The sequence below is a fragment of the Octopus bimaculoides genome, chromosome 27 (genome assembly GCF_046866305.1).
Source record: "Octopus bimaculoides isolate indiv1 chromosome 27, ASM4686630v1, whole genome shotgun sequence".
NCBI classification, from domain to species: domain Eukaryota; kingdom Metazoa; phylum Mollusca; class Cephalopoda; order Octopoda; family Octopodidae; genus Octopus; species Octopus bimaculoides.
This window is the reverse complement of record NC_142954.1, coordinates 10,701,384-10,725,759: the sequence shown is the minus strand read 5'-3', so window position 1 is coordinate 10,725,759 and position 24,376 is coordinate 10,701,384.

Sequence of the window (24,376 nt, the reverse complement as noted above, 5' to 3'; positions counted from 1 at the left end):
AAGATCGAATTCTGCTCGAACGGTGCAGAGGAAACCGAACGGACGAACGTATGTTCGAATTCCGCTCGAACGGCGCAGAGGGAGGCCGAACGACCGCACGCACGTTCGAATTCCGGTCGATCGGTGAAGAGGGAGGCCGAACGGACGCACGTACGTTTGAATTCCGCTCGAACGGTGTAGAGGGAGGCAGAGTCCGTTCGGTTTCCACTGCACCGTTCGAGCTGAATTCGAACGTCCGTGCGTCAGTTTGGCCTCCCTAGGCACCGTTTGAGCGGAATTCGAACGTACGTGCGGTCGTTCGGCCTCCCTCTGCGCCGTTCGAGCGGAATTCCAACATACGTGCCTCAGTTTGGCCTCCCTTGGCACCGTTCGAGCGGAATTCAAACGTACGTGCGTCTGTTTGGCCTTCTTCTGCATCGTTTGAGCGGAATTCGAACGTACGTGCGTCCGTTCGGCCTCCCTCTGCGACGTTTTAGAGGAATTCGAACTTACGTGCGTCCGTTCGGCCTCCCTCTGCACCGTTCGATGTGAATTTGAACGTACGTGGCTCCGTTTGGCTTCCCTCTGCACCGATCGAGCGGAATTCGATCTTACCTGCGTCCGTTCGGCCTCCCTATGCACCGTTCGAGCGAAATTCGAACGTACGTGCGTCCGTTCGTCCTTCCTCTGCGTTGTACGAGCGGAATTCGATCGTACGTTCGTCCGTTCGGTTTCCACTGCGCCGTTCGAGCGGAATTCGGACGTATGTCCGTCCGTTCGGCCTCCCTCTGCACCGATCGAGCGGAATTCGAACGTACGTGCGTCTGTTGGGCCTCCTTCTGCATCGTTTGAGTGGAATTCGAACGTACGTGCGTCCGCTAGGCCTCCCTTAGCACCGTTCGAGCGGAATTCGAAAGTAAGTGCGTCCGTTCGCCCTCGGTCTGCACATTTCAAGCGTAATTGGAAAGTACATGCCTCCGTTCGACCTCCGCCTGCACAGTTCGAGAGGAATTCGAACGCACATGCGGTCGTTCGGCCTTCCTCTGCGCCGTTCGAGCGGAATACGATCTTACGTGCGTCAGTTTGGCCTCCCTCGGCGCCGTTCGAGCGGAATTCGACCGTACGTGCGTCCGTTCGACCTCCCCCTGCACAGTTCGAGAGGAATTCGAACGTACGTGTGTCCGTTCGGCCTCCCTCTGCACCGTTCGAGAGGAATTCGAACGTACGTGCGGTCGTTCGGCCTCCCTCTGCGCCGTTCGAGCGGAATTCGAACGTATGTTCGTCCGTTCGGTTTCCTCTGCACCGTTCGAGCGGAATTCGAACCTCCGTGCGTCCGTTCGGCCTCCCTCTACAGCGATCGAGCGAAATTCGAACGTACGTGCCTCCGTTTGGCTTCCCTCTGCACCGATAAAGCGGAATTCGAGCTTACCTGCGTCCGTTCGGCCTCCCTCTGCACCGTTCGAGCGATATTCGAACGTACGTGCGTGCGTTCGGCCTTCCTCTGCGTTGTACGAGCGGAATTCGATTGTACCTTCGTCCGTTCGGTTTCCACTGCACCGTTCGAGTGGAATTCGAACGCACGGGCGTCCGTTCGGCCTCCCTCTGCACCGATCGAGCGGAATTCGAATGTACTTGTGTCTGGTGGGCTTCCTTCTGCATCGTTTGAGTGGAATTCAAAAGTACGTGCGTCCGTTCGGCCTCACTCTGCGCCGTTCGAGCGGAATTCCAATGGACCATCGTCCGTTCCGGTTCCACTGCACCGTTCGAGTGGAATTCGGAAGTACGTGCGTCCGTTCGGCCTCCCTCTGCACCGATCGTGCGTCTATTGGGCCCCCTTCTGCATCGTTTGATCGGAATTCGAACGTACATGCGTCCGCTAGGACTCCCTTGGCACCGTTCGAGCGGAATTCGAACGGATGTGCGTCCGTTCGGCTTCCCTCCACACAGTTCTAGCGGAATTCGAAAGTAAGTGCGTCCGATCGCCCTCGCTCTGCACCGTTCGAGCGAAATTCGAAAGTACGTGCGTCCGTTCGCCCCCCCCCCACGCAGTTCTAGCGCAATTTGAAAGTAAGTGCGTCCGTTCACCTTCGCTCTGCACCGTTCGTGCGGAATTCGAATGTACGCGCGTCCGTTTGGTCTCCTTCTGAACCGTTCCAGCGGAACTCGAACGTACGTGCGTCCGTTCGTCCTTCCTCCTCACCGTTCGGGCGGAATTCGAACCTCCGTGCGTCCGTTCGGCTTCCCTCTACACCGATCGAGCGAAATTCGAACGTACGTGCGTCCGTTCTGCCTCGCTCTGCACCGTTCGAGGTGAATTCGAACGTACGTGCCTCCGTTTGGCTTCCCTCTGCACAGATCGTGCTGAATTCGATCTTACCTGCGTCCGCTAGACCCTCCTTGGCACCGTTCGAACGGAATTCGAAAGGACGTGCGTCCGTTCCGCCTACCTCCACACAGTTCTAGCGGAATTCGAAAGTAAGTACGTCCGTTCGCCCTCGCTCTGCACCGATCGAGCGGATTTCGAAAGTACGTGCGTCCGTTCGGCCTCTCTCCACACAGTTCTAGCGGAATTCGAAAGTAAGTGTGTCCATTCACCCTCTCTCTGCACCGTTTGAGCGGAATTCGAATGTACGTGCGTCCGTTCGGACTCCTTCTGAACCGTGCCAGCGGAACTCGAATGTACGTGAGTCCGTTCGTCCTCCCTCTGCACTGTTCGACCGGAATTCGAACGTATGTGAGTCTGTTCGTTCTCCCTTTGCAGCGTTCGAGCAGAATTCGAAAGAACATGCCTCCGTTCGGCCTCCCTCCGCATAGTTCGAGCGGAATTCGAACGTAAGTGCGTCCGTTCGGCATCCCTCTGTGCCGTTCGTGCGGAATTCGAACGTACGTTCGTCCGTTCGGTTTCCACTGCACCGTTCGAGCGGAATTCGAATGTACGTGCGTCTGTTGGGCCTCCTTCTTCATCGTTTGAGCGGAATTCGAACGTACGTGCGTCCGTTGGGCCTCCCTCTGCTCCGTTCGAGCGGAATTCGGACGCACGTGCGTACGTTCGGCCGCCCTCTGAGCTATACGAGCGGAAATCGAACGTACGTGCGTCCGTTCGGACTCCCTCTGCGCCGTTGGAGCGGAACTCGAACGTACGTGCGTTCGTTCCGCCTGCCTCTGCACCGTTCGAGCGGAATTCGAACGTATGTTCGTCCGCTCGATTTCCTCTGCACCGTTCGAGCGGAATTCGAATCTCCGTGCGTCCGTTTGGCCTCCCTCTACACCGATCGAGCGGAATACGGACGTATGTGCGTCTGTTCGGCCTCCCTCTGCATCGTTCAAGCGAAATTCGAACGTACGTGCGTCCGTTCTGCCTCCCTCGGCACCGTTCGAGGTGAATTCTAAAGTACGTGCGTCCGTTTGGCTTCCCTCTGCACCGATCGAGCGGAATTCGATCTTACCTGCGTACGTTCGGCCCTCCTCTGCACCGATTGAGCGGAATTCGAACATACTTGCGTCCGAACGGCCTCCCTTTGCGCCGGTCGAGCGGAATTCGAATGTACGCGCGTCCGTTTGGTCTCCTTCTGAACCGTTCCAGCGGAACACGAACGTACGGGCGTCCGTTCGTCCTTCCTCCTCACCGTTCGGGCGAAATTCGAACCTCCGTGCGTCCGTTCGGCTTCCCTCTACACCGATCGAGCGAAATTCGAACGTACGTGCGTCCGTTCTGCCTCGCTCTGCACCGTTCGAGGTGAATTCGAACGTACGTGCCTCCGTTTGGCTTCCCTCTGCACAGATCGTGCTGAATTCGATCTTACCTGCGTCCGTTCGGCCTCCCTCTGAATCGTTTGAGTGGAATTCGAACGTACGTGCGTCCGTTCGGCCTCACTCTGTGCCGTTCGAGCGGAATTCGAACTGACCTTCGTCCGTTCGGGTTCCACTGCACCGTTCGAGCAGAATTCGGACGTACGTGCGTCTGTTCGGACTCCCTCTGAACCGATCGAGCGGAATTCGAACGTACGTGCGTCTGTTGGGCCTCCTTCTGCATCGTTTGAGCGGAATTCGAACGTAAATGCGTCCGCTAGGCCTCCCTCTGCACCATTCGTACGGAATTCGAACGGACGTACGTCCGTTCCGCCTCCCTCCACACAGTTCTAGCGGAATTCGAAAGTAAGTACGTCCGTTCGCCCTCGCTCTGCACCGTTCGAGCGGATTTCGAAAGTACGTGCGTCCGTTCGGCCTCCCTCCACACAGTTCTAGCGGAATTCGAAAGTAAGTGTGTCCATTCACCCTCTCTCTGCACCATTCGAGCGGAATTCGAATGTACGTGAGTCCGTTCGTCCTCCCTCTGCACTGTTCGAGCGGAATTCGAACGTATGTGAGTCTGTTCGTTCTCCCTTTGCAGCGTTCGAGCAGAATTCGAAAGAACATGCCTCCGTTCGGCATCCCTCCGCATAGTTCGAGCGGAATTCGAACGTAAGTGCGTCCGTTCGGCATCCCTCTGTGCCGTTCGTGCGGAATTCGAACGTACGTTCGTCCGTTCGGTTTCCACTGCACCGTTCGAGCGGAATTCGAATGTACGTGCGTCTGTTGGGCCTCCTTCTTCATCGTTTGAGCGGAATTCGAACGTACGTGCGTCCGTTGGGCCTCCCTCTGCTCCGTTCGAGCGGAATTCGGACGTACGTGCGTACGTTCGGCCGCCCTCTGCGCTATACGAGCGGAAATCGAACGTACGTGCGTCCGTTCGGACTCCCTCTGCGCCGTTGGAGCGGAACTCGAACGTACGTGCGTTCGTTCCGCCTGCCTCTGCACCGTTCGAGCGGAATTCGAACGTACGTTCGTCCGCTCGGTTTCCTCTGCACCGTTCGAGCGGAATTCGAACCTCCGTGCGTCCGTTTGGCCTCCCTCTACACCGATCGAGCGGAATACGGACGTATGTGCGTCTGTTCGGCCTCCCTCTGCATCGTTCAAGCGAAATTCGAACGTACGTGCGTCCGTTTGGCTTCCCTCTGCACCGATCGAGCGGAATTCGATCTTACCTGCGTACGTTCGGCCCTCCTCTGCACCGATTGAGCGGAATTCGAACATACTTGCGTCCGAACGGCCTCCCATTGCGCCGGTCGAGCGGAATTCGAATGTACGCGCGTCCGTTTGGTCTCCTTCTGAACCGTTCCAGCGGAACACGAACGTACGTGCGTCCGTTCGTCCTTCCTCCTCACCGTTCGGGCGGAATTCGAACCTCCGTGCGTCCGTTCGGCTTCCCTCTACACCGATCGAGCGAAATTCGAACGTACGTGCGTCCGTTCGGCCTCCCTCTGCATCGTTTGAGTGGAATTCGAACGTACGTGCGTCCGTTCGGCCTCACTCTGTGCCGTTCGAGCGGAATTCGAACTGACCTTCGTCCGTTCGGGTTCCACTGCACCGTTCGAGCAGAATTCGGACGTACGTGCGTCTGTTCGGCCTCCCTCTGAACCGATCGAGCGGAATTCGAACGTACGTGCGTCTGTTGGGCCTCCTTCTGCATTGTTTGAGCGGAATTCGAACGTACATGCGTCCGCTAGGCCTCCCTCTTCACCATTCGAACGGAATTCGAACGGACGTACGTCCGTTCCGCCTCCCTCCACACAGTTCTAGCGGAATTCGAAAGTAAGTACGTCCGTTCGCCCTCGCTCTGCACCGTTCGAGCGGATTTCGAACGTACGTGCGTCCGTTCGGCCTCGCTCCACACAGTTCTAGCGGAATTCGAAAGTAAGTACGTCCGTTCGCCCTCGCTCTGCACCTTTCGAGCGGATTTCGAAAGTACGTGCGTCTGTTGGACCTCCTTCTTCATCGTTTGAGCGGAATTCGAACGTACGTGCGTCCGTTCGGCCTCACTCTGTGCCGTTCGAGCGGAATTCGAACTGACCTTCGTCCGTACGGGTTCCACTGCACCGTTCGAGCAGAATTCGGAAGTACGTGCGTCTGTTCGGCCTCCCTCTGCACCGATCGAGCGGAATTCGAACGTACGTGCGTCTGTTGGGCCTCCTTCTGCATCGTTTGAGCGGAATTCGAACGTACATGCGTCCGCTAGACCTCCTCTGGCACCGTTCGAACGGAATTCGAACGGACGTGCGTCCGTTCCGCCTCCCTCCACACAGTTCTAGCGGAATTCGAAAGTAAGTACGTCCGTTCGCCCTCGCTCTGCACCTTTCGAGCGGATTTCGAAAGTACGTGCGTCTGTTGGACCTCCTTCTTCATCGTTTGAGCGGAATTCGAACGTACGTGCGTCCGTTGGGCTTCCCTCTGCTCCGTTCGAGCGGAATTCGGACGTACGTGCGTACGTACGGCCGCCCTCTGCGCTATACGAGCGGAAATTGAACGTACGTGCGTCCGTTCGTCCTCCCTCTGCGTCGTTGGAGCGGAACTCGAACGTACGTGCGTTCGTTCCGCCTGTCTCTGCACCGTTCGAGCGGAATTCGAACGTACGTTCGTTCGCTCGGTTTCCTCTGCACCGTTCGAGCGGAATTCGATCTTGCCTGCGTACGTTCGGCCCTCCTCTGCACCGATTGAGCGGAATTCGAACATACTTGCGTCCGAACGGCCTCCCTTTGCGCCGGTCGAGCGGAATTCGAATGTACGCGCGTCCGTTTGGTCTCCTTCTGAACCGTTCCAGCGGAACTCGAACGTACGTGCGTCCGTTCGTCCTTCCTCCTCACCGTTCGGGCGTAATTCGAACCATCGTGCGTCCGTTCGGCTTCCCTCTACACCGATCGAGCAAAATTCGAACGTACGTGCGTCCGTTCTGCCTCGCTCTGCACCGTTCGAGGTGAATTCGAACGTACGTGCCTCCGTTTGGCTTCCCTCTGCACAGATCGTGCTGAATTCGATCTTATCTGCGTCCGTTCGGCCTCCCTCTGCATCGTTTGAGTGGAATTCGAACGTACGTGCGTCCGTTCGGCCTCACTCTGTGCCGTTCGAGCGGAATTCGAACTGACCTTCGTCCGTTCGGGTTCCACTCCAACGTTCGAGTGGAATTCGGACGTATGTCCGTCCGGTCGGCCTCCCTCTGCACCGATCGAGCGGAATTCGAACGTACGTGCGTCTGTTGGGCCTCCTTCTGCATCGTTTGAGCGGAATTCGAACGTACATGCGTCCGCTAGGCCTCCCTTAGCACCGTTCGAGCGGAATTCGAAAGTAAGTGCGTCCGTTCGCCCTCGGTCTGCTCATTTCAAGCGGAATTAGAAAGTACATGCCTCCGTTCGACCTCCGCCTGCACAGTTCGAGAGGAATTCGAACGTACGTGCCTCCGTTTGGCTTCCCTCTGCACCGATAAAGCGGAATTCGAGCTTACCTGCGTCCGTTCGGCCTCCCTCTGCACCGTTCGAGCGAAATTCGAACGTACGTGCGTGCGTTCGGTCTTCCTTTGCGTTGTACGAGCGGAATTCGATTGTACCTTCGTCCGTTCGGTTTCCACTGCACCGTTCGAGTGGAATTCGAACGCACGGGCGTCCGTTCGGCCTCCCTCTGCACCGATCGAGCGGAATTCGAATGTACGTGTGTCTGGTGGGCTTCCTTCTGCATCGTTTGAGTGGAATTCAAAAGTACGTGCGTCCGTTCGGCCTCACTCTGCGCCGTTCGAGCGGAATTCCAATGGACCATCGTCCGTTCCGGTTCCACTGCACCGTTCGAGTGGAATTCGGAAGTACGTGCGTCCGTTCGGCCTCCCTCTGCACCGTTCGAGCGGAATTCGAACGTACGTTCGTCTATTGGGCCTCCTTCTGCATCGTTTGATCGGAATTCGAACGTACATGCGTCCGCTAGGACTCCCTTGGCACCGTTCGAGCGGAATTCGAACGGATGTGCGTCCGTTCGGCTTCCCTCCACACAGTTCTAGCGGAATTCGAAAGTAAGTGCGTCCGATCGCCCTCGCTCTGCATCGTTCGAGCGAAATTCGAAAGTACGTGCGTTCGTTCGCCCCCCCCACGCAGTTCTAGCGCAATTTGAAAGTAAGTGCGTCCGTTCACCTTCGCTCTGCACCGTTCGTGCGGAATTCGAATGTACGCGCGTCCGTTTGGTCTCCTTCTGAACCGCTCCAGCGGAACTCGAACGTACGTGCGTCCGTTCGTACTTCCTCCTCACCATTCGAGCGGAATTCGAACCTTCGTGCCTCCGTTTGGCTTCGCTCTGCACAGATCGTGCGGAATTCGATCTTACGTGCGTCCGTTCGGCCTCCCTCTGCATCGTTTGAGTGGAATTCGAACGTACGTGCGTCCGTTCGGCCTCACTCTGTGCCGTTCGAGCGGAATTCGAACTGACCTTCGTCCGTTCGGGTTCCACTGCACCGTTCGAGCAGAATTCGGACGTACGTGCGTCTGTTCGACCTCCCTCTGCACCGATCGAGCGGAATTCGAACGTACGTGCGTCTGTTGGGCCTCCTACTGCATCGTTTGAGCGAAATTCGAACGTACATGCGTCCGCTAGACCTCCCTTGGCACCGTTCGAACGGAATTCGAACGGACGTGCGTCCGTTCCGCCTCCCTCCACACAGTTCTAGCGGAATTCGAAAGTAAGTACGTCCGTTCGCCCTCGCTCTGCACCGTTCGAGCGGATTTCGAAAGTACGTGCGTCCGTTCGGCCTCCCTCCACACAGTTCTAGCGGAATTCGAAAGTAAGTGTGTCCATTCACCCTCTCTCTGCACCGTTCGAGCGGAATTCGAATGTACGTGCGTCCGTTCGGACTCCTTCTGAACCGTGCCAGCGGAACTCGAATGTACGTGAGTCCGTTCGTCCTCCCTCTGCACTGTTCGAGCGGAATTCGAACGTATGTGAGTCTGTTCGTTCTCCCTTTGCAGCGTTCGAGCAGAATTCGAAAGAACATGCCTCCGTTCGGCCTCCCTCCGCATAGTTCGAGCGGAATTCGAACGTAAGTGCGTCCGTTCGGCAGCCCTCTGTGCCGTTCGTGCGGAATTCGAACGTACGTTCGTCCGTTCGGTTTCCACTGCACCGTTCGAGCGGAATTCGAATGTACGTGCGTCTGTTGGGCCTCCTTCTTCATCGTTTGAGCGGAATTCGAACGTACGTGCGTCCGTTGGGCCTCCCTCTGCTCCGTTCGAGCTGAATTCGGACGTACGTGCGTACGTTCGGCCGCCCTCTGCGCTATACGAGGGGAAATCGAATGTACGTGCGTCCGTTCGGACTCCCTCTGCGCCGTTGGAGCGGAACTCGAACGTACGTGCGTTCGTTCCGCCTGCATCTGCAACGTTCGAGCGGAATTCGAACGTACGTTCGTCCGCTCGGTTTCCTCTGCACCGTTCGAACGGAATTCGAACCTCCGTGCGTCCGTTTGGCCTCCCTCTACACCGATCGAGCGAAATACGGACTTATGTGCGTCTGTTCGTCCTCCCTCTGCATCGTTCAAGCGAAATTCGAACGTACGTGCGTCCGTTCTGCCTCCCTCGGCACCGTTCGAGGTGAATTCTAAAGTACGTGCGTCCGTTTGGCTTCCCTCTGCACCGATCGAGCGGAATTCGATCTTACCTGCGTACGTTCGGCCCTCCTCTGCACCGATTGAGCGGAATTCGAACATACTTGCGTCCGAACGGCCTCCCTTTGCGCCGGTCGAACGGAATTCGAATGTACGCGCGTCCGTTTGGTCTCCTTCTGAACCGTTCCAGCGGAACTCGAACGTACGTGCGTCCGTTCGTCCTTCCTCCTCACCGTTCGGGCGGAATTCGAACCTCCGTGCGTCCGCTCGGCTTCCCTCTACACCGATCGAGCGAAATTCGAACGTACGTGCGTCCGTTCTGCCTCGCTCTGCACCGTTCGAGGTGAATTCGAACGTACGTGCCTCCGTTTGGCTTCCCTCTGCACAGATCGTGCTGAATTCGATCTTACCTGCGTCCGTTCGGCCTCCCTCTGCACTGTTTGAGTGGAATTCGAACGTACGTGCGTCCGTTCGGCCTCACTCTGTGCCGTTCGAGCGGAATTCGAACTGACCTTCGTCCGTTCGGGTTCCACTGCACCGTTCGAGCAGAATTCGGACGTACGTGCGTCTGTTCGGCCTCCCTCTGCACCGATCGAGCGGAATTCGAACGTACGTGCGTCTGTTGGGCCTCCTTCTGCATCGTCTGAGCGGAATTCGAACGTACATGCGTCCGCTAGACCCTCCTTGGCACCGTTCGAACGGAATTCGAAAGGACGTGCGTCCGTTCCGCCTACCTCCACACAGTTCTAGCGGAATTCGAAAGTAAGTACGTCCGTTCGCCCTCGCTCTGCACCGATCGAGCGGATTTCGAAGGTACGTGCGTCCGTTCGGCCTCTCTCCACACAGTTCTAGCGGAATTCGAAAGTAAGTGTGTCCATTCACCCTCTCTCTGCACCGTTCGAGCGGAATTCGAATGTACGTGCGTCCGTTCGGACTCCTTCTGAACCGTGCCAGCGGAACTCGAATGTACGTGAGTCCATTCGTCCTCCCTCTGCACTGTTCGACCGGAATTCGAACGTATGTGAGTCTGTTCGTTCTCCCTTTGCAGCGTTCGAGCAGAATTCGAAAGAACATGCCTCCGTTCGGCCTCCCTCCGCATAGTTCGAGCGGAATTCGAACGTAAGTGCGTCCGTTCGGCATCCCTCTGTGCCGTTCGTGCGGAATTCGAACGTACGTTCGTCCGTTCGGTTTCCACTGCACCGTTCGAGCGGAATTCGAATGTACGTGCGTCTGTTGGGCCTCCTTCTTCATCGTTTGAGCGGAATTCGAACGTACGTGCGTCCGTTGGGCCTCCCTCTGCTCCGTTCGAGCGGAATTCGGACGTACGTGCGTACGTTCGGGCGCCCTCTGCGCTATACGAGCGGAAATCGAACGTACGTGCGTCCGTTCGGACTCCCTCTGCGCCGTTGGAGCGGAACTCGAACGTACGTGCGTTCGTTCCGCCTGCCTCTGCACCGTTCGAGCGGAATTCGAACGTACGTTCGTCCGCTCGGTTTCCTCTGCACCGTTCGAGCGGAATTCGAACCTCCGTGCGTCCGTTTGGCCTCCCTCTACACCGATCGAGCGGAATACGGACGTATGTGCGTCTGTTCGGCCTCCCCCTGCATCGTTCAAGCGAAATTCGAACGTACGTGCGTCCGTTCTGCCTCCCTCGGCACCGTTCGAGGTGAATTCTAAAGTACGTGCGTCCGTTTGGCTTCCCTCTGCACCAATCGAGCGGAATTCGATCTTACCTGCGTACGTTCGGCCCTCCTCTGCACCGATTGAGCGGAATTCGAACATACTTGCGTCCGAACGGCCTCCCATTGCGCCGGTCGAGCGGAATTCGAATGTACGCGCGTCCGTTTGGTCTCCTTCTGAACCGTTCCAGCGGAACACGAACGTACGTGCGTCCGTTCGTCCTTCCTCCTCACCGTTCGGGCGAAATTCGAACCTCCGTGCGTCCGTTCGGCTTCCCTCTACACCGATCGAGCGAAATTCGAACGTACGTGCGTCCGTTCTGCCTCGCTCTGCACCGTTCGAGGTGAATTCGAACGTACGTGCCTCCGTTTGGCTTCCCTCTGCACAGATCGTTCTGAATTCGATCTTACCTGCGTCCGTTCGGCCTCCCTCTGCATCGTTTGAGTGGAATTCGAACGTACGTGCGTCCGTTCGGCCTCACTCTGTGCCGTTCGAGCGGAATTCGAACTGACCTTCGTCCGTTCGGGTTCCACTGCACCGTTCGAGCAGAATTCGGACGTACGTGCGTCTTTTCGGACTCCCTCTGAACCGATCGAGCGGAATTCGAACGTACGTGCGTCTGTTGGGCCTCCTTCTGCATCGTTTGAGCGGAATTCGAACGTACATGCGTCCGCTAGGCCTCCCTCTGCACCATTCGTACGGAATTCGAACGGACGTACGTCCGTTCCGCCTCCCTCCACACAGTTCTAGCGGAATTCGAAAGTAAGTACGTCCGTTCGCCCTCGCTCTGCACCGTTCGAGCGGATTTCGAAAGTACGTGCGTCCGTTCGGCCTCCCTCCACACAGTTCTAGCGGAATTCGAAAGTAAGTGTGTCCATTCACCCTCTCTCTGCACCATTCGAGCGGAATTCGAATGTACGTGAGTCCGTTCGTCCTCCCTCTGCACTGTTCGAGCGGAATTCGAACGTATGTGAGTCTGTTCGTTCTCCCTTTGCAGCGTTCGAGCAGAATTCGAAAGAACATGCCTCCGTTCGGCATCCCTCCGCATAGTTCGAGCGGAATTCGAACGTAAGTGCGTCCGTTCGGCATCCCTCTGTGCCGTTCGTGCGGAATTCGAACGTACGTTCGTCCGTTCGGTTTCCACTGCACCGTTCGAGCGGAATTCGAATGTACGTGCGTCTGTTGGGCCTCCTTCTTCATCGTTTGAGCGGAATTCGAACGTACGTGCGTCCGTTGGGCCTCCCTCTGCTCCGTTCGAGCGGAATTCGGACGTACGTGCGTACGTTCGGCCGCCCTCTGCGCTATCCGAGCGGAAATCGAACGTACGTGCGTCCGTTCGGACTCCCTCTGCGCCGTTGGAGCGGAACTCGAACGTACGTGCGTTCGTTCCGCCTGCCTCTGCACCGTTCGAGCGGAATTCGAACGTACGTTCGTCCGCTCGGTATCCTCTGCACCGTTCGAGCGGAATTCGAACGTACGTGCGTCCGTTTGGCCTCCCTCTACACCGATCGAGCGGAATACGGACGTATGTGCGTCTGTTCGGCCTCCCTCTGCATCGTTCAAGCGAAATTCGAACGTACGTGCGTCCGTTTGGCTTCCCTCTGCACCGATCGAGCGGAATTCGATCTTACCTGCGTACGTTCGGCCCTCCTCTGCACCGATTGAGCGGAATTCGAACATACTTGCGTCCGAACGGCCTCCCATTGCGCCGGTCGAGCGGAATTCGAATGTACGCGCGTCCGTTTGGTCTCCTTCTGAACCGTTCCAGCGGAACACGAACGTACGTGCGTCCGTTCGTCCTTCCTCCTCACCGTTCGGGCGGAATTCGAACCTCCGTGCGTCCGTTCGGCTTCCCTCTACACCGATCGAGCGAAATTCGAACGTACGTGCGTCCGTTCTGCCTCGCTCTGCACCATTCGAGGTGAATTCGAACGTACGTGCCTCCATTTGGCTTCCCTCTGCACAGATCGTGCTGAATTCGATCTTACCTGCGTCCGTTCGGCCTCCCTCTGCATCTTTTGAGTGGAATTCGAACGTACGTGCGTCCGTTCGGCCTCACTCTGTGCCGTTCGAGCGGAATTCGAACTGACCTTCGTCCGTTCGGATTCCACTGCACCGTTCGAGCAGAATTCGGACGTACGTGCGTCTGTTCGGCCTCCCTCTGAACCGATCGAGCGGAATTCGAACGTACGTGCGTCTGTTGGGCCTCCTTCTGCATTGTTTGAGCGGAATTCGAACGTACATGCGTCCGCTAGGCCTCCCTCTTCACCATTCGAACGGAATTCGAACGGACGTACGTCCGTTCCGACTCCCTCCACACAGTTCTAGCGGAATTCGAAAGTAAGTACGTCCGTTCGCCCTCGCTCTGCACCGTTCGAGCGGATTTCGAACGTACGTGCGTCCGTTCGGCCTCGCTCCACACAGTTCTAGCGGAATTCGAAAGTAAGTGTGTCCATTCACCCTCTCTCTGCACCGTTCGAGCGGAATTCGAATGTACGTGCGTCCGTTCGGACTCCTTCTGAACCGTGCCAGCGGAACTCGAATGTACGTGAGTCCGTTCGTCCTCCCTCTGCACTGTTCGAGCGGAATTCGAAAGAACATGCCTCCGTTCGGCATCCCTCCGCATAGTTCGAGCGGAATTCGAACGTAAGTGCGTCCGTTCGGCATCCCTCGGCACCGTTCAAGCGAAATTCGAACGTACGTGCGTCCGTTCTGCCTCCCTCGGCACCGTTCGAGGTGAATTCTAAAGTACGTGCGTCCGTTTGGCTTCCCTCTACACCGATCGATCGGAATACGGACGTATGTGCGTCTGTTCGGCCTCCCTCTGCATCGTTCAAGCGAAATTCGAACGTACGTGCGTCCGTTCTGCCTCCCTCGGCACCGTTCGAGGTGAATTCTAAAGTACGTGCGTCCGTTTGGCTTCCCTCTGCACCGATCGAGCGGAATTCGATCTTACCTGCGTACGTTCGGCCCTCCTCTGCACCGATTGAGCGGAATTCGAACATACTTGCGTCCGAACGGCCTCCCATTGCGCCGGTCGAGCGGAATTCGAATGTACGCGCGTCCGTTTGGTCTCCTTCTGAACCGTTCCAGCGGAACACGAACGTACGTGCGTCCGTTCGTCCTTCCTCCTCACCGTTCGGGCGGAATTCGAACCTCCGTGCGTCCGTTCGGATTCCCTCTACACCGATCGAGCGAAATTCGAACGTACGTGCGTCCGTTCTGCCTCGCTCTGCACCGTTCGAGGTGAATTCGAACGTACGTGCCTCCGTTTGGCTTCCCTCTGCACAGATCGTGCTGAATTCGATCTTACCTGCGTCCGTTCGGCCTCCCTCTGCATCGTTTGAGTGGAATTCGAACGTACGTGCGTCCGTTCGGCCTCACTCTGTGCCGTTCGAGCGGAATTCGAACTGACCTTCGTCCGTTCGGGTTCCACTGCACCGTTCGAGCAGAATTCGGACGTACGTGCGTCTGTTCGGACTCCCTCTGAACCGATCGAGCGGAATTCGAACGTACGTGCGTCTGTTGGGCCTCCTTCTGCATCGTTTGAGCGGAATTCGAACGTACATGCGTCCGCTAGGCCTCCCTCTGCACCATTCGTACGGAATTCGAACGGACGTACGTCCGTTCCGCCTCCCTCCACACAGTTCTAGCGGAATTCGAAAGTAAGTACGTCCGTTCGCCCTCGCTCTGCACCGTTCGAGCGGATTTCGAAAGTACGTGCGTCCGTTCGGCCTCCCTCCACACAGTTCTAGCGGAATTCGAAAGTAAGTGTGTCCATTCACCCTCTCTCTGCACCATTCGAGCGGAATTCGAACGTACGTGCGTCCGTTCGGAATCCTTCTGAACCGTGCCAGCGGAACTCGAATGTACGTGAGTCCGTTCGTCCTCCCTCTGCACTGTTCGAGCGGAATTCGAACGTATGTGAGTCTGTTCGTTCTTCCTTTGCAGCGTTCGAGCAGAATTCGAAAGAACATGCCTCCGTTCGGCATCCCTCCGCATAGTTCGAGCGGAATTCGAACGTAAGTGCGTCCGTTCGGCATCCCTCTGTGCCGTTCGTGCGGAATTCGAACGTACGTTCGTCCGTTCGGTTTCCACTGCACCGTTCGAGCGGAATTCGAATGTACGTGCGTCTGTTGGGCCTCCTTCTTCATCGTTTGAGCGGAATTCGAACGTACATGCGTCCGTTGGGCCTCCCTCTGCTCCGTTCGAGCGGAATTCGGACGTACGTGCGTACGTTCGGCCGCCCTCTGCGCTATACGAGCGGAAATCGAACGTACGTGCGTCCGTTCGGACTCCCTCTGCGCCGTTGGAGCGGAACTCGAACGTACGTGCGTTCGTTCCGCCTGCCTCTGCACCGTTCGAGCGGAATTCGAACGTACGTTCGTCCGCTCGGTTTCCTCTGCACCGTTCGAGCGGAATTCGAACCTCCGTGCATCCGTTTGGCCTCCCTCTACACCGATCGAGCGGAATACGGACGTATGTGCGTCTGTTCGGCCTCCCTCTGCATCGTTCAAGCGAAATTCGAACGTACGTGCGTCCGTTCTGCCTCCCTTGGCACCGTTCGAGGTGAATTCTAAAGTACGTGCGTCCGTTTGGCTTCCCTCTGCACCGATCGAGCGGAATTCGATCTTACCTGCGTACGTTCGTCCCTCCTCTGCACCGATTGAGCGGAATTCGAACATACTTGCGTCCGAACGGCCTCCCATTGCGCCGGTCGAGCGGAATTCGAATGTACGCGCGTCCGTTTGGTCTCCTTCTGAACCGTTCCAGCGGAACACGAACGTACGTGCGTCCGTTCGTCCTTCCTCCTCACCGTTCGGGCGAAATTCGAACCTCCGTGCGTCCGTTCGGCTTCCCTCTACACCGATCGAGCGAAATTCGAACGTACGTGCGTCCGTTCTGCCTCGCTCTGCACCGTTCGAGGTGAATTCGTACGTACGTGCCTCCGTTTGGCTTCCCTCTGCACAGATCGTGCTGAATTCGATCTTACCTGCGTCCGTTCGGCCTCCCTCTGCATCGTTTGAGTGGAATTCGAACGTACGTGCGTCCGTTCGGCCTCACTCTGTGCCGTTCGAGCGGAATTCGAACTGACCTTCGTCCGTTCGGGTTCCACTGCACCGTTCGAGCAGAATTCGGACGTACGTGCGTCTGTTCGGACTCCCTCTGAACCGATCGAGCGGAATTCGAACGTACGTGCGTCTGTTGGGCCTCCTTCTGCATCGTTTGAGCGGAATTCGAACGTACATGCGTCCGCTAGGCCTCCCTCTGCACCATTCGTACGGAATTCGAACGGACGTACGTCCGTTCCGCCTCCCTCCACACAGTTCTAGCGGAATTCGAAAGTAAGTACGTCCGTTCGCCCTCGCTCTGCACCGTTCGAGCGAATTTCGAAAGTACGTGCGTCCGTTCGGCCTCCCTCCACACAGTTCTAGCGGAATTCGAAAGTAAGTGTGTCCATTCACCCTCTCTCTGCACCATTCGAGCGGAATTCGAATGTACGTGAGTCCGTTCGTCCTCCCTCTGCACTGTTCGAGCGGAATTCGAACGTATGTGAGTCTGTTCGTTCTCCCTTTGCAGCGTTCGAGCAGAATTCGAAAGAACATGCCTCCGTTCGGCATCCCTCCGCATAGTTCGAGCGGAATTCGAACGTAAGTGCGTCCGTTCGGCATCCCTCTGTGCCGTTCGTGCGGAATTCGAACGTACGTTCGTCCGTTCGGTTTCCACTGCACCGTTCGAGCGGAATTCGAATGTACGTGCGTCTGTTGGGCCTCCTTCTTCATCGTTTGAGCGGAATTCGAACGTACGTGCGTCCGTTGGGCCTCCCTCTGCTCCGTTCGAGCGGAATTCGGACGTACGTGCGTACGTTCGGCCGCCCTCTGCGCTATACGAGCGGAAATCGAACGTACGTGCGTCCGTTCGGACTCCCTCTGCGCCGTTGGAGCGGAACTCGAACGTACATGCGTTCGTTCCGCCTGCCTCTGCACCGTTCGAGCGGAATTCGAACGTACGTTCGTCCGCTCGGTTTCCTCTGCACCGTTCGAGCGGAATTCGAACCTCCGTGCGTCCGTTTGGCCTCCCTCTACACCGATCGAGCGGAATACGGACGTATGTGCGTCTGTTCGGCCTCCCTCTGCATCGTTCAAGCGAAATTCGAACGTACGTGCGTCCGTTTGGCTTCCCTCTGCACCGATCGAGCGGAATTCGATCTTACCTGCGTACGTTCGGCCCTCCTCTGCACCGATTGAGCGGAATTCGAACATACTTGCGTCCGAACGGCCTCCCATTGCGCCGGTCGAGCGGAATTCGAATGTACGCGCGTCCGCTTGGTCTCCTTCTGAACCGTTCCAGCGGAACACGAACGTACGTGCGTCCGTTCGTCCTTCCTCCTCACCGTTCGGGCGGAATTCGAACCTCCGTGCGTCCGTTCGGCTTCCCTCTACACCGATCGAGCGAAATTCGAACGTACGTGCGTCCGTTCTGCCTCGCTCTGCACCGTTCGAGGTGAATTCGAACGTACGTGCCTCCGTTTGGCTTCCCTCTGCACAGATCGTGCTGAATTCGATCTTACCTGCGTCTGTTCGGCCTCCCTCTGCATCGTTTGAGTGGAATTCGAACGTACGTGCGTCCGTTCGGCCTCACTCTGTGCCGTTCGAGCGGAATTCGAACTGACTTTCGTCCGTTCGGGTTCCACTGCACCGTTCGAGCAGAATTCGGACGTACGTGCGTCTGTTCGGCCTCCCTCTGAACCGATCGAGCGGAATTCGAACGTACGTGCGTCTGTTGGGCCTCCTTCTGCATTGTTTGAGCGGAATTCGAACGTACATGCGTCCGCTAGGCCTCCCTCTTCACCACTCGAACGGAATTCGAACGGACGTACGTCCGTTCCGCCTCCCTCCACACAGTTCTAGCGGAATTCGAAAGTAAGTACGTCCGTTCGCCCTCGCTCTGCACCGTTCGAGCGGATTTCGAACGTACGTGCGTCCGTTCGGCCTCGCTCCACACAGTTCTAGCGGAATTCGAAAGTAAGTGTGTCCATTCACCCTCTCTCTGCACCGTTCGAGCGGAATTCGAATGTACGTGCGTCCGTTCGGACTCCTTCTGAACCGTGCCAGCGGAACTCGAATGTACGTGAGTCCGTTCGTCCTCCCTCTGCACTGTTCGAGCGGAATTCGAAAGAACATGCCTCCGTTCGGCATCCCTCCGCATAGTTCGAGCTGAATTCGAAAGTAAGTGCGTCCGTTCGGCATCCCTCTGTGCCGTTCGTGCGGAATTCGAACAGGCGTTCGTCTGTTGGGCTTCCCTCTGCTCCGTTCGAGCGGAATTCGGACGTACGTGCGTCCGTTCGGACTCCCTCTGCGCCGTTCGAGCGGAACTCGAACGTACGTGCGTTTGTTCCGCCTGCCTCTGAACCGTTCCAGGGGAACTCGAACGTACGTGCGTCCGTTCGGCCTCACTCTGTGCCGTTCGAGCGGAATTCGAACTGACCTTCGTCCGTTCGGGTTCCACTGCACCGTTCGAACGGAATTCGAACGGACGTACGTCCGTTCCGCCTCCCTCCACACAGTTCTAGCGGAATTCGAAAGTCAGTACGTCCGTTCGCCCTCGCTCTGCACCGTTCGAGCGGATTTCGAAAGTACGTGCGTCCGTTCGGACTCCTTCTGAACCGTGCCAGCGGAACTCGAATGTACGTGAGTCCGTTCGTCCTCCCTCTGCACTGTTCGAGCGGAATTCGAACGTATGTGAGTCTGTTCGTTCTCCCTTTGCAGCGTTCGAGCAGAATTCGAAAGAACATGCCTCCGTTCGGCATCCCTCCGCATAGTTCGAGCGGAATTCGAACGTAAGTGCTTCCGTTCGGCATCCCTCTGTGCCGTTCGTGCGGAATTCGAACGTACGTTCGTCCGTTCGGTTTCCACTGCACCGTTCGAGCGGAACTCGAATGTATGTGCGTCTGTTGGGCCTCCTTCTTCATCGTTTGAGCGGAATTCGAACGTAGGTGCGTCTGTTGGGCTTCCCTCTGCTCCGTTCGAGCGGAATTCGGACGTACGTGCGTCCGTTCGGACTCCCTCTGCGCCGTTCGAGCGGAACTCGAACGTACGTGCGTTCGTTCCGCCTGCCTCTGAACCGTTCCAGCGGAACTCGAACGTACGTGCGTCCGTTCGTACTTTCTCCTCACCGTTCGAGCGGAATTCGAACCTCCGTGCGTCCGTTCGCCTTCCCTCTACACCGATCGAACGAAATTCGAACGTACGTGCGTCCGTTCTGCCTCGCTCTGCACCGTTCGAGGTGAATTCGAACGTACGTGCGTCCGTTCGGCCTCACTCTGTGCCGTTCGAGCGGAATTCGAACTGACCTTCGTCCGTTCGGGTTCCACTGCACCGTTCGAGCAGAATTCGGACGTACGTGCGTCTGTTCGGCCTCCCTCTGAACCGATCGAGCGGAATTCGAACGTACGTGCGTCTGTTGGGCCTCCTTCTGCATCGTTTGAGCGGAATTCGAACGTACATGCGTCTGCTAGGCCTCCCTCTGCACCATTCGAACGGAATTCGAACGGACGTACGTCCGTTCCGCCTCCCTCCACACAGTTCTAGCGGAATTCGAAAGTAAGTACGTCCGTTCGCCCTCGCTCTGCACCGTTCGAGCGGATTTCGAAAGTACGTGCGTCCGTTCGGACTCCTTCTGAACCGTGCCAGCGGAACTCGAATGTACGTGAGTCCGATCGTCCTCCCTCTGCACTGTTCGAGCGGAATTCGAACGTATGTGAGTCTGTTCGTTCTCCCTTTGCAGCGTTCGAGCAGAATTCGAAAGAACATGCCTCCGTTCGGCATCCCTCCGCATAGTTCGAGCGGAATTCGAACGTAAGTGCGTCCGTTCGGCATCCCTCTGTGCCGTTCGTGCGGAATTCGAACGTACGTTCGTCCGTTCGGTTTCCACTGCACCGTTCGAGCGGAACTCGAATGTATGTGCGTCTGTTGGGCCTCCTTCTTCATCGTTTGAGCGGAATTCGAACGTAGGTGCGTCTGTTGGGCTTCCCTCTGCTCCGTTCGAGCGGAATTCGGACGTACGTGCGTCCGTTCGGACTCCCTCTGCGCCGTTCGAGCGGAACTCGAAAGTACGTGCGTTCGTTCCGCCTGCCTCTGAACCGTTCCAGCGGAACTCGAACGTACGTGCATCCGTTCGTACTTCCTCCTCACCGTTCGAGCGGAATTCGAACCTCCGTGCGTTCGTTCGGCTTCCCTCTACACCGATCGAACGAAATTCGAACGTACGTGCGTCCGTTCTGCCTCGCTCTGCACCGTTCGAGGTGAATTCGAACGTACGTGCCTCCGTTTGGCTTCCCTCTGCACAGATCGTGCGGAATTCGATCTTACCTGCGTCCGTTCGGGCTCCCTCTGCATCGTTTGAGTGGAATTCGAACGTACGTGCGTCCGTTCGGCCTCACTCTGTGCCGTTCGAGCGGAATTCGAACTGACCTTCGTCCGTTCGGGTTCCACTGCACCGTTCGAGCAGAATTCGGACGTACGTGCGTCTGTTCGGCCTCCCTCTGAACCGATCGACCGGAATTCGAACGTACGTGCGTCTGTTGGGCCTCCTTCTGCATCGTTTGAGCGGAATTCGAACGTACATGCGTCCGCTAGGCCTCCCTCTGCACCATTCGAACGGAATTCGAACGGACGTACGTCCGTTCCGCCTCCCTCCACACAGTTCTAGCGGAATTCGAAAGTAAGTACGTCCGTTCGCCCTCGCTCTGCACCGTTCGAGCGGATTTCGAACGTACGTGCGTCCGTTCGGCCTCGCTCCACACAGTTCTCGCGGAATTCGAAAGTAAGTGTGTCCATTAACCCTCTCTCTGCACCGTTCGAGCGGAATTCGAATGTACGTGCGTCCGTTCCGACTCCTTCTGAACCGTGCCAGCGGAACTCGAATGTACGTGAGTCCGTTCGTCCTCCCTCTGCACTGTTCGAGCGGAATTCGAACGTATGTGAGTCTGTTCGTTCTCCATTTGCAGCGTTCGAGCAGAATTCGAAAGAACATGCCTCCGTTCGGCATCCCTCCGCATAGTTCGAGCGGAATTAGAACGTAAGTGCGTCCATTCGGCATCCCTCTGTGCCGTTCGTGCGGAAATCGAACGTACGTTCGTCCGTTCGGTTTCCACTGCACCGTTCGAGCGGAATTCGAATATATGTGCGTCTGTTGGGCCTCCTTCTTCATCGTTTGAGCGGAATTCGAACGTAGGTGCGTCTGTTGGGCGTCCCTCTGCTCCGTTCGAGCGGAATTCGGACGTACGTGCGTCCGTGCGGACTCCCTCTGCGCCGTTGGAGCGGAACTCGAACGTACGTGCGTCCGTTCTGCCTCGCTCTGCACCGTTTGAGGTTAATTCGAACGTACGTGCGTTCGTTCGGCCTCACTCTGTGCCGTTCGAGCGGAATTCGAACTGACCTTCCTCCGGTCGGGTTCCACTGCACCGTTCGAGCAGAATTCGGACGTACGTGCGTCTGTTCGGCCTCCCTCTGAACCGATCGAGCGGAATTCGAACGTACGTGCGTCTGTTGGGCCTCCTTCTGCATCGTTTGAGCGGAATTCGAACATACATGCGTCCGCTAGGCCTCCCTCTGTACCATTCGAACGGAATTCGAACGGACGTACGTCCGTTCCGCCTTCCTCCACACAGTTCTAGCGGAATTCGAAAGTAAGTACGTCCGTTCGCCCTCGCTCTGCACCGTTCGAGCGGATTTCGAAAGTACGTGCGTCCGTTCGGACTCCTTCTGAACCGTGCCAGCGGAACTCGAATGTACGTGAGTCTGTTCGTTCTCCCTTTGCAGCGTTCGAGCAGAATTCGAAAGAACATGCCTCCGTTCGGCATCCCTCCGCATAGTTCGAGCGGAATTCGAACGTAAGTGCGTCCGTTCGGCATCCCTCAGTGCCGTTCGTGCGGAATTCGAACGTACGTTCGTCCGTTCGGTTTCCACTGCACCGTTCGAGCGGAATTCGAATGTATGTGCGTCTGTTGGGCCTCCTTCTTCATCGTTTGAGCGGAATTCGAACGTACGTGCGTCTGTTGGGCTTCCCTCTGCTCCGTTCGAGCGGTATTCGGACGTACGTGCGTTTATTCCGCCTTCCTCTGAACCGTTCCAGCGGAACTCGAACGTACGTGCGTCCGTTCGTACTTCCTCCTCACCGTTCGAGCGGAATTCGAACCTCCATGCGTCCGTTCGGCCTCACTCTGTGCCGATCGAGCGGAATTCGAACTGACCTTCGTCCGTTCGGGTTCCACTGCACCGTTCGAGCAGATTTCGGACGTACGTGCGTCTGTTCGGCCTCCCTCTGCACCGATCGAGCGGAATTCGAACGTACGTGCGTCTGTTGGGCCTCCTTCTTCATCGTTTGAGCGGAATTCGAACGTAGGTGCGTCTGTTGGGCTTCCCTCTGCTCCGTTCGAGCGGAATTCGGATGTACGTGCGTACGTTCGGCCGTCCTCTGCGCTATACGAGCGGAAATCGAACGTACGTGAGTCCGTTCGGACTCCCTCTGCGCCGTTCGAGAGGAACTCGAACGTACGTCCGTTCGTTCCGCCTGCCTCTGCACCGTTCGAGCGGAACTCGAACGTACGTGCGTCCGTTCGTACTTCCTCCTCACTGTTCGAGCGGAATTCGAACCTCCATGCGTCCGTTCGGCTTCCCTCTACACCGATCGAGCGAAATTCGAACGTACGTGCGTCCGTTCTGCCTCGCTCTGCACCGTTCGAGGTGAATTCGAACGTACGTGCCTCCGTTTGGCTTCCCTCTGCACAGATCGTGCGGAATTCGATCTTACCTGCGTCCGTTCGGCCTACCTCTGCATCGTTTGAGTGGAATTCGAACGTACGTGCGTCCGTTCGGCCTCACTCTGTGCCGTTCGAGCGGAATTCGAACTGACCTTCGTCCGTTCGGGTTCCACTGCACCGTTTGAGCAGAATTCGGACGTACGTGCGTCTGTTCGGCCTCCTTCTGCACCGATCGAGCGGAATTCGAACGTACGTGCGTCTGTTGGGCCTCCTTCTGCATCGTTGGAGCGGAATTCGAACGTACATGCGTCCGCTAGACCTCCCTTGGCACCGTTCGAACGGACGTGCGTCCGTTCCGCCTCCCTCCACACAGTTCTAGCGGAATTCGAAAGTAAGTACGTCCGTTCGCCCTCGCTCTGCACCGTTCGAGCGGATTTCGAAAGTACGTGCGTCCGTTCGGCCTCCCTCCACACAGTTCTAGCGGAATTCGAAAGTAAGTGTCTCCATTCACCCTCTCTCTGTACCGTTCGAGCGGAATTCGAATGTACGTGCGTCCGTTCGGACTCCTTCTGAACCGTGCCAGCGGAACTCGAATGTACGTGAGTCCGTTCGTCCTCCCTCTGCACTGTTCGAGCGGAATTCGAACGTATGTGAGCCTGTTCGTTCTCCCTTTGCAGCGTTCGAGCAGAATTCGAAAGAACATGCCTCCGTTCGGCCTCCCTCCGCATAGTTCGAGTGGAATTCGAACGTAAGTGCGTCCGTTCGGCATCCCTCTGTGCCGTTCGTGCGGAATTCGAACGTACGTTCGTCCGTTCGGTTTCCACTGCACCGTTCGAGCGGAATTCGAATGTACGTGCGTCAGTTGGGCCTCCTTCTTCATCGTTTGAGCGGAATTCGAACGTACGTGCGTCCGTTCTGCCTCCCTCGGCACCGTTCTAGGTGAATTCTAAAGTACGTGCGCCCGTTTGGCTTCCCTCTGCACCGATCGAGCGGAATTCGATCTTACCTGCGTACGTTCGGCCCTCCTCTGCACCGATTGAGCGGAATTCGAACATACTTGCGTGCGAACGGCCTCCCTTTGCGCCGGTCGAGCGGAATTCGAATGTACGCGCGTCCGTTTGGTCTCCTTCTGAACCGTTCCAGCGGAACTCGAACGTACGTGCGTCCGTTCGTCCTTCCTCCTCACCGTTCGGGCGGAATTCGAACGTACGTGCGTCCGTTCTGCCTCGCTCTGCACCGTTCGAGGTGAATTCGAACGTACGTGCCTCCGTTTGGATTCCCTCTGCACAGATCGTGCTGAATTCGATCTTACCTGCGTCCGTTCGGCCTCCCTCTGCATCGTTTGAGTGGAATTCGAACGTACGTGCGTCCGTTCGGCCTCACTCTGTGCTGTTCGAGCGGAATTCGAACTGACCTTCGTCCGTTCGGGTTCCACTGCACCGTTCGAGCAGAATTCGGACGTACGTGCGTCTGTTCGGCCTCCCTCTGAACCGATCGAGCGGAAT